Raw genomic sequence first — 8,870 nt, 5'->3', positions numbered from 1 at the left:
TATAGTCAGTGACCCTTAGGCCTCACAGTCCTTGAGGTTAACTTGGCCCTCTGCCTTCTTATGGGAAAGAACATATCACTGACACTCGGCAGGGGCTTCCCTTCTGTGGACTGGGATGTGGGGTGGGTCTGGGCCTCTCGATATCCTGTTGTAGGGGACAACATCAAGAGACTAGAAAACCCAAATTAAGGCCCAGTCCTTGTTTGCTTACCTTTGTTTGCCTTGCCCTGCAAGAGGCCTGTGAGGAGGGCAGGAGAACATGCTGTCACCGAGGTGCTCTGGAGTGGGGTTCCTGAGTAGACCTAGCCTTACTGGTGTGTGGGGGAGGCACACAGGCAGCTCTCACAGGAAGAGAGGCACTTTGTTCCTCTGCCCGCCTTCCTTCCTTCCTTCCTTCCTTCCTTCCTTCCTTCCTCCCTCCCTCCCTCCCTCCCTCCCTCCCTCCCTCCCTCCCTTCAACAGTTTTGCAGGTACTGCTCTGTCCCCAGTACTCTTCTCAGCTTTCTGGGTACAGGGTGAACAAGACCTGTCTTGAGCGTGGGGTGTAACTTAGTGGCAGAGCACTTGGCTACCACATGTAAGGCCTGGGTTTGATCCCCAGCACTGAAAACCAACCAATCAGCCAAACAAACCAGCCTAAAAAGTCAACATGATTTCTAGTCTCCCAAAGGCAACATGCTTGAAATTCAAAGCATTGAAGGCCTCCTTAATGGTTAAGGGCACTCCTATATGAAATCATTGGTTTCACAGGACTTGTGCTTTTCTTTGGTCATTGTGATACATTTTCAGATTTGGTGACAAGTATATCAGCTGTGGTTTCTGATGGTCTTCTCCAGAGCACACTTAGGGGCTAGTGGAGAAATGGATTTTTCTAATTTTAAGTGGGGGAAAGATTTATACATGGCATTTATACATTTATACATGGCTTCTAGAAAACCAGTAAAGTCTTTGGGACTATCTGATTTTCTTAAGCACTGAAAGAATTTATTCAAAGACCATCAGGATACATCTATATGGACTAAGAGAAACTTGTTTACAAAGGAGGCTAAGGGATCCAAGAGCACCTCCTGTACACAACACTGGAGCTGCCATTTGGAGGTAGGTTTTAGCCCCTTGGTCAAGCCCCAATTGCCTGTGGACTTGGTCCTCCCCCAGAGACCCTGGCCAAATTTTTGCCCTTGGGTTGGGGAGGTGCTAAGATCTCCATGAACAAGTTATTCCTCTAGTGCCAGTCAATGCATTGCACATTGAGGACATAAAGGAGACTAAAATACCCCTGCACCGGGCTCCACTGGCTCAGGTTGCCAGCAGATGCATCCCTAATTACAGTAAAGTCTTTGGGACAGCAATGACTAGGTCTTGAGGAGGAGAGGAAATGTTTAACCCATAGAGATCAGGGAAAACTTGGAGCTTCAACTGAGCTGTAGTTGAGGCACCAGTAGGCATTCATGTGACATGGGTACAGGAAAGGGCCACTTGGTGGAGGGAACATTATGTGCTGCTGCTCAGTTGAGATAGCAGGGAACATGAGGAGCCATACACAGGACATAGAGCTTGGTTTTGGACAGTTTGGGGGAATGGTGAGAGAAGCCAGAGGCTGAAGCACAAAGGGGTTTAATATCTACATTCAAGTTGTCTCTAATTTACACTCACGCACACATGTAATATGCATATATATGTAAATATGTATATATGGCATCTTCTAGAAAAACTTCTTCCATCCAAGATGCACTAAATCAGAATAAGTGGAGTGAACCCTGGAGTCTGTTTAGAATCACCTTCCCGAATGAGTTTCAGAGAGGTCCTCATTTTACAAACTTGCTTAGTTATGCCCAAGGGCAATGATTAGAAAGAAAAGTTCTGATATTTTTCTCCTGGATGTTGTAATTCAGAAGGTCTTGGATGGGCCACAAGAATGTATGTTACAGGTTCATATAATGAGAAAGAGGGGCTGGAGCTATAGCTCAGTGGTAAAGCCCTTGCCTAGCACATGTGAGGCACTGGATTTGATCCTTAGCACCACATAAAAATAAATAAATGAGAGGCTGGGGTTGTGGTTCAGTGGTGGAGCGCTTGCCTAGCATGTGTGAAGCACTGGGTTTGATCCTCAGCACCGCATATAAATAAATAAATGTTTAAAATAAAGGTATTGTGGGGGCTGGAGTTGTGGCTCAGTGGTAGAGTGCTTGCCTAGTATGTGTGAGGCCCTGGGTTCGATTCTCAGCACTGCATATAAATAAATAAAGGTCCATCAACAGTTAAAAGAAAAAAATAAAATAAAGGTATTGTGTCCATCTACAACTAAAAAATATTTTTAAAAAGAGGATGAGAGGGGCTGGGGATATAGCTCAATTGGTAGAGTGTTTGCCTCACATGCACAAGGCCCTCAGTTCAATCCCCAGTGCCCTCCCCACCAAAAAAAAAAGAGGAGGGGTGGGGTGGGGTGGGAAGAACTGGATGTGGTGGTGTACACCTGGAAGCTGAGGCAGGGGGATGGCGAGTTCAATGCCAGTCTAGCAACTTAGCAAGACCCTGTCTCAAAATAAAAAGGGCTGGGAATATGGCTCAGTGGTTAAGTGACCCCAGGTTCAATCCCTGATACAAAAAAAAAAAAAAATCAGAAATTAGGGAGGCAGAAACTGTGGGGTTGGAGGAGTGGATGGCTTGGAGAAATGTTTCAAGAGAAGAAACTTGAAGATTTGTCTGCACAGGATGCAAGGGGAGCTGGGCAGTGCCTTGCTTAGGCAGGTGGGGGCCAGAGAGCTGAGTAGGGGAGGCAGGAAGGTGATCAGCTCCATGTGGGTGGAGTCAGGGCAGGTGCCCATGCATTTGCAGATGGAGGTTTCCAGCAGGGCAGAGCCTACAGGTCAGCAGAGCGCAAGCTCTAACCTTGGAGTAGAGGCAGGACATGCTGTGAGGATGAATGATGTCCTGGAGAGTGTGTGAGGTGAGCAAGGCAGAGGTGAGGCTGGAGCCCTGAAGTCTAGCAATATCTACAGGACAGAAAGTAGAAGGGAGCCCACAAAGTGAATAGAGCCCCCGGTGGGTACAGAGAGGAGGGGAAGAAGAGGCTTGGTCAGCATCACAGCAGAACTGTCCCAGGTGACCTTCAGATTTGGTACAAGGGTGTCATTGGTGGGCTTTTTGTGGTTGTCTCCTGAGCACTCCTATGGGAGGGTGGAGAAGTGGATTTTTCTTTTTTGCTTTTTGGTAACGGGGCTTGAACCCCATTACCATTGAGCTCCATCCCCAGACTTTTTAATTGTTTATTTTGAGTTAGGGTCTTGCTAAGTGGCTTAGGGCCTTGCTGAGTTGGCGAGGCTGGCCTCTAACTTGCAATCCTCCTGCCGCAGGCTCTTGAGATACTGGGATTACAGATGTGTGCCACTGCGCCCAGTGAGAAATGGATTTTTCTAATTTGAAGTGTGACAAGGGATTTATATATGCTTCTAGAATAGTATCAGTTGGAATACCTGATTTTCTTAAGCACCAAAAGAATTTATTGGAAGGCCATCAGGAACTGCCAGGAGGAAGCAGAACCAGACTTGGAAAATGGGCAGGAAGTGAGCGCCAAGAAGCAGGAAGTACAATTGTCTTTTAACTGGAATAGCCTGGGATGCTGCCACAGGGGACGTGCTGCCAAGATGTGTGTGGCTGGGCACAAAGGCATGCTGCACAAAGGCATTGGCAACCCTGGGTAGGGTGTGGGTGGTGCTGAAATTTAGAACATGTTCTTCTTGCAGTGTCCCAGGAGTGTCCCGAGTCCCAGGACTAACAGGGTTACCTTATTTTTTTTTGATAAGTCCTGTTCTGATTCACATAGTGGCGTCCATGAAGCTGGAGTGCCCTAGAAATGGAAGACTCAAGGATGATTTTTTTTTTGGCTTGAGCACCTGGAATAGTGTATTTGCCATTTAATGAGATGGGAAGGACTGGCTTGAAAGGGGGAAATAAGCAGCTCAGTGTGGGCCATAATGGCTTTGAGATCTAAGGCATTTAAGTGGAATGTGAAGGGAATAAATAGTTGGACTTACCTATTGTGGTGTTCGTGGAGGGAAACTAGGAATTGAACTCAGGACCTCAAGCAGGCTAGGCAAGTGCTTTACTAGTGAGCTACTCCCCAGCCCCTGGAGGTGGGGAGCCAATTGGGAGTTGTGTGTACAGCTGGTATTTAAAGCCATGAGATAACAGGAGGGAAGAGAAGAGGACCAAGGGCCAAGTTCTGCATGGAGACTGAGGAGGGGAGGGAATGCATAGGAAGGAGTGTTCTGGATGCTGGTCAAGGGTCAAGTAAGAGGACAGAGAACTGGCTTTGGGGCTTTGTCACATGGATATCTTTGGACCTCGACAGAGCAGTTTTGATCGGGGTAGGGGCAGATGTCCTTCTGGAGGTGATTTAGGAGAGGATCAAAGGAGAGTACTTGGAGTCACTGACTGCAGATGGGTCACTGAGAAGGAAGGGAGAGAAAGGAGGCAGCGACTCGGAAGAAAAGGAACAACAAGTGCTTTTATTCTCGCCCTCACATTTTTTTTTTTTAATGGAAGCAATAGCAGCCTATTTATTTCAGTAGAGAGACTGACCTTGAGGATTCCAGAAAGGAGCACAGAAGCCTCTGAATCGGGGTGGGGGAGGGGAGGAAGGGAGGGCTGACCTGGCTAGGAGCTTGGTCCTAGCAGAGCATAGAGCTGGCCGGAAGTTGAGGGGGAACTTTGTGGAGTTTCTTTCACAGACTGCTTTCTTCTCCTTCTTTCTCTCTTTTTTGGTACTGCGGATTGAACCCAGGGGTGCTTCACCACCAAGCTCCAAGTCCATCCTCAGCCCGTTTTTTTTTTTTTTTGAGAGAGAATTTTTTAATATTTATTTTTTATTTCTCGGCGGACACAGCATCTTTGTTGGTATGTGGTGCTGAGGATCGAACCCGGGCCGCACGCATGCCAGGCGAGCGCGCTACTGAAGCCAGATTTAAAGTTAGGTAGTCAGTGTAGTTAGGTAAATCGGGTCTAATATGGAGTGAAATCTAAAATGGAGGCCATGTTGAGAATGAATTTCCCGAAGAGTTGAGCAACTCTTGAAATGTTAATGAAGTCCCAAGAAAAGCCCTAGGCCCAAAGTCCATCCCAAAGAAACGTTAATGAACAGCCCCAGCAGATTTGAAGATAGCCCATCCCAAAGAAGTGTTAATGAAGTCCTTCCTGCCCAGATTACTTCTTTGGCCCACCTGTGTCCCACCCTTCGGGCCTTCCAACCTACGGTCCATCACTGAAAGAACTATAAAAAGGGGAAACAACCGCACTTCCACGGATTCCACCTCTTGGGTCCCCTTCTTCCTCCGGGAGAAGTCTTTTCTGCTGTCCTTTAATAAACTTCTACTTTCCACTCTGACCTTGCCTAGGTGTGCTTCTCTGGTGTTATTCTTCAACACTGGGGAAGCAAGGACTCGTCACCGGTCAACAGCGGTAACACTACCGCTTGAGCCACATCCCCAGCCCATCCCCAGCCCTTTTTATGTTTTATTTTGAGACAGGCTTTGATTAAGTTGCTTAGGCCTCTAAGTTGCTGAGGCTGGATTTCAACTCCTTGTCCTCCTGCCTCAACCTCCCGAGTTGCTGGGATCACAGCTCCTACTCCTTTTTCTTCTTTTTACAGAAAGAAGGGGCTGGGAGTCTAAGATCCAGATGCCAGCAGTTCCCCTGAGGTCTCTCTCTCTGGCCTGCAGATGGCCATCTTGCTGCTTCTTCACTTGGTCTTCCCTTTGTGCAGACATGCCCTGGTGTCTCTCCAGGTTGTTTTAAAACGATTGAATTAACTTTTAATTGTCAAGCAATAATCATATATGTTTAGGGGGCACAATGTGATATTCTGATATCTGTATCCCAGGTTGTTTTTATTTTCTCCATGGGGAAAAAAAAAAAGTTCTTAACTGAGACTGAGGATTGCTGTTTTCCAAGAACTGGATGTTTTTTTTTTTTTTTTTTTTTTTTTTTTTTTTTTAAAGAGAGAGAGAGAGAGAGAGAGAGAGATTTTTAATATTTATTTTTTAGTTTTCGGCGGACACAATATCTTTGTTTTTTTTTGTATGTGGTGCTGAGGATCGAACCCGGGCCGCACGCATGCCAGGCAAGCGCGCTACAGCTTGAGCCACATCCCCAGCCCAGAACTGGATGTTTGAGGGGAAAGAAATAATGAATAAACCCAGCACTGTCCTATAGCATCTTACTTGTTAGAAATACAGAATCTTGGGGCTGGAGATGTGGCTCAAGCAGTAGCGCGGTCGCCTAGCATGCGTGCGGCCCGGGTTCGATCCTCAGCACCACATACAAACAAAGATGTTGTGTCTGCTGAAAACTAAAAATAAATAAATAAATAAATATTAAAAAAAAAATACAGAATCTCAGGCTTGTCCCAGACCTACTGAATCAGAGTCTGCATTTTAAAGAGATCTCAGGATTCATTTGTGCACTCAAGTGTGATAAACCCTGATGTGGGAGAGCAGGGATTTACCAGTTTTTTGTTTTTTTTTTTTTTTTCCGGTACTGGGGATTGAACCCAGGGGCACTTAATAACTAAGCCACATCCCCAGCCCTTTTTATTTTTTATTTTGAGACAGAGTCTGGCTAAGTTGCTGAGGGTCTTGCTAAATTGTTGAGGCTGGCCTCCAATTTTTGATCCTCCTTCTTCAGTCTCCAGAGTTAATGGGATTTTAGGCATGGTCCACCATGCTGGTTGGAGCCACTATTGGAGAGAAGAAGTATAAATTGATTGCCAGGCAGCAGATGGTGAGACAACCAGCTAGATGTCAGATCTGCCTTTTTTTTTTTTTTTTTGCAGTTTTGGGGATTGTACCTGGGGCCTCATGTGTGCTAGGCAAGAGCTCTCCTGTTGACCTACACTGCCAACCCAGACCTGACTTTGTTTCTCTGGTGTTGCCTTGAACCACTAATGGTCCCCCTAACTGGTAGTGAAATGGGAGTCCACTTTATGCTCACTGGTGTCTTATATTTTATTAAAATTATTTTGTAGTTGTAGATGGACAGCATACCTTTATTTTATTTGTTTATTTTTATGTGGTGCTGAGGATGGGACCCAGTGTCTCAAGTATGCAAGGCAAATGCTCTGCCACTGAGCTCCAGCCCCAGCCCTGGTGTCTTAAATTTTAAACTGGTGTGTTTTTTCCCTTCTCCTTCTTCTTCTCTCACTCTCTAACTATGGCGGGGGGTGGGGGGGGCAAAATCAACGTTCTTTCCCTCTGAATTATCTGTTCTTTGGTTCACTGACCCCAGGAATGAAGAAGTCCAGACTTCTGGGCTAGCAACAGCGAGTCTGACAATGGCTGCCTCTCAAGGCAATGAATACATGATGACTCCTGGGCCCACCTGGAATTTAGCCTTTGTATCCCCTTTTAAAAGTCCACTGTTCAGTGTGGTGGTGCATCCCTGTAATCCTTGTGACTTGGGAGGCTGAGGCAGGAGGATCACGACTTCAAAGCCAGCCTCAGTGAAAGTGAGGCGCTAAGCAACGCAGTGAGACTCTGTCTCTAAATAAAATACAAAATAGGGCTGGGGATGTGGCTCAGTGGTTGAGTGTCCCTGAGTTCAATACCCAGTTCAATACCCACTTGCCCCCCAAAAGTCCACTGTTCCCTGGTCATTTAGAATCCCAGCCTCTGGGACAAGAGTCCCCTGTGTATTCTCCTTTGGTAGTAAAACAATAAAACTTCTTTTTCCTTTTTCTCAAAACCTATCTCCTTCTTGTTGTTAGGGGGACAAGAACTGACCTTTCTTTTTGGTTATCAGTGGTGATAAAACAAAATCAACAAACAAAACCAACAAAACCCCCAGCCCCCCTGATATGATAAGAAGGGAAAAAAATATAGTTGCCATTCTTGCAAATGTTATTTCTAACAAGAGTCTTGTCAGACAATCAAATTTAAGAGGCTGTTGCTTTGTCCCATGAAAGGAACCTATAACTTAAAAAGCTTGTGATTCTGATTGCTTGTCTTTCTTAATAATGTGTTGCCCTGGCAATACTATTTAAATTCACATCTCTGTTTTTTTTTTTTTTTTTTTTTTAAATATTTATTTTTTAGTTTTCGGCAGACACAACATCTTTGTTTGTGTGTGGTGCTGAGGATCGAACCCGGGCCGTACGCATGCCAGGTGAGCGCGCTACCGCTTGAGCCACATCCTCAGCCCCTCTCTGTTTTCTTAAAGGTATAAATACCTGTGGATTTTCTTTGTTAAGTCAGAGAGGAAGCATTGACTCATCCCTCCTCTCCCACTCATGGGAGGTCAAATAAACCCAGAGGCTGCAACATTTTTCTTTTTTTTGGCAGTGGGGGGTGGTGGTGGTGTAGTGGGGACTGAACTCAGGGGCACTGGACCACTGAGCCACATCCCCAGCCCTATTTTGTATTTTATTAAGAGACAGGGTCTCACTGAGTTGCTTAGAGCCTCACTAAACTGTGGAGGCCGGCTTTGAACTCGCCTCCACTTCCCAAGCTGCTGGGATCACAGGCATGTGCCACCATGCCCAGCCTGCAAGATGTCTTAATCAAAGAGTATGAGACTCTTGCCTTTCTTTCTCTTTCTTACTTTTTTTTTTTTTTTGAGGGGGGTGGGGGTGGGGGGTGGGGGGTTTGCTGGGGATTGAACTCTGGTATTGCTCTACTGATGGAGCCACATCCTCGGTCCCTCTTTTTTTCTTTTGAGGGAGGGTCTTGCTATGTTGCCTAGACTGGCCGACAGCTCTGGGCTCAAGCCATTCTCCTGCCTCAACCTTCCCAGTAGCTGGGACCACAGGTGTCCACTGCCTTGGTAGCTAGACAGTCTTATCTTGGTAAATATTTATGTCCATAGGCAGCAGAGGTAGG

This window comes from Marmota monax, unplaced genomic scaffold (genome assembly GCF_021218885.2).
Source record: "Marmota monax isolate L192 unplaced genomic scaffold, Marmota_monax_Labrador192_F-V1.1 WCK01_AAM20220418_F8-fsc00038, whole genome shotgun sequence".
Taxonomy (NCBI): Eukaryota; Metazoa; Chordata; class Mammalia; order Rodentia; family Sciuridae; genus Marmota; species Marmota monax.
The sequence above is the reverse complement of the archived record's forward strand: the minus strand, read 5'-3'. Positions refer to the sequence as shown.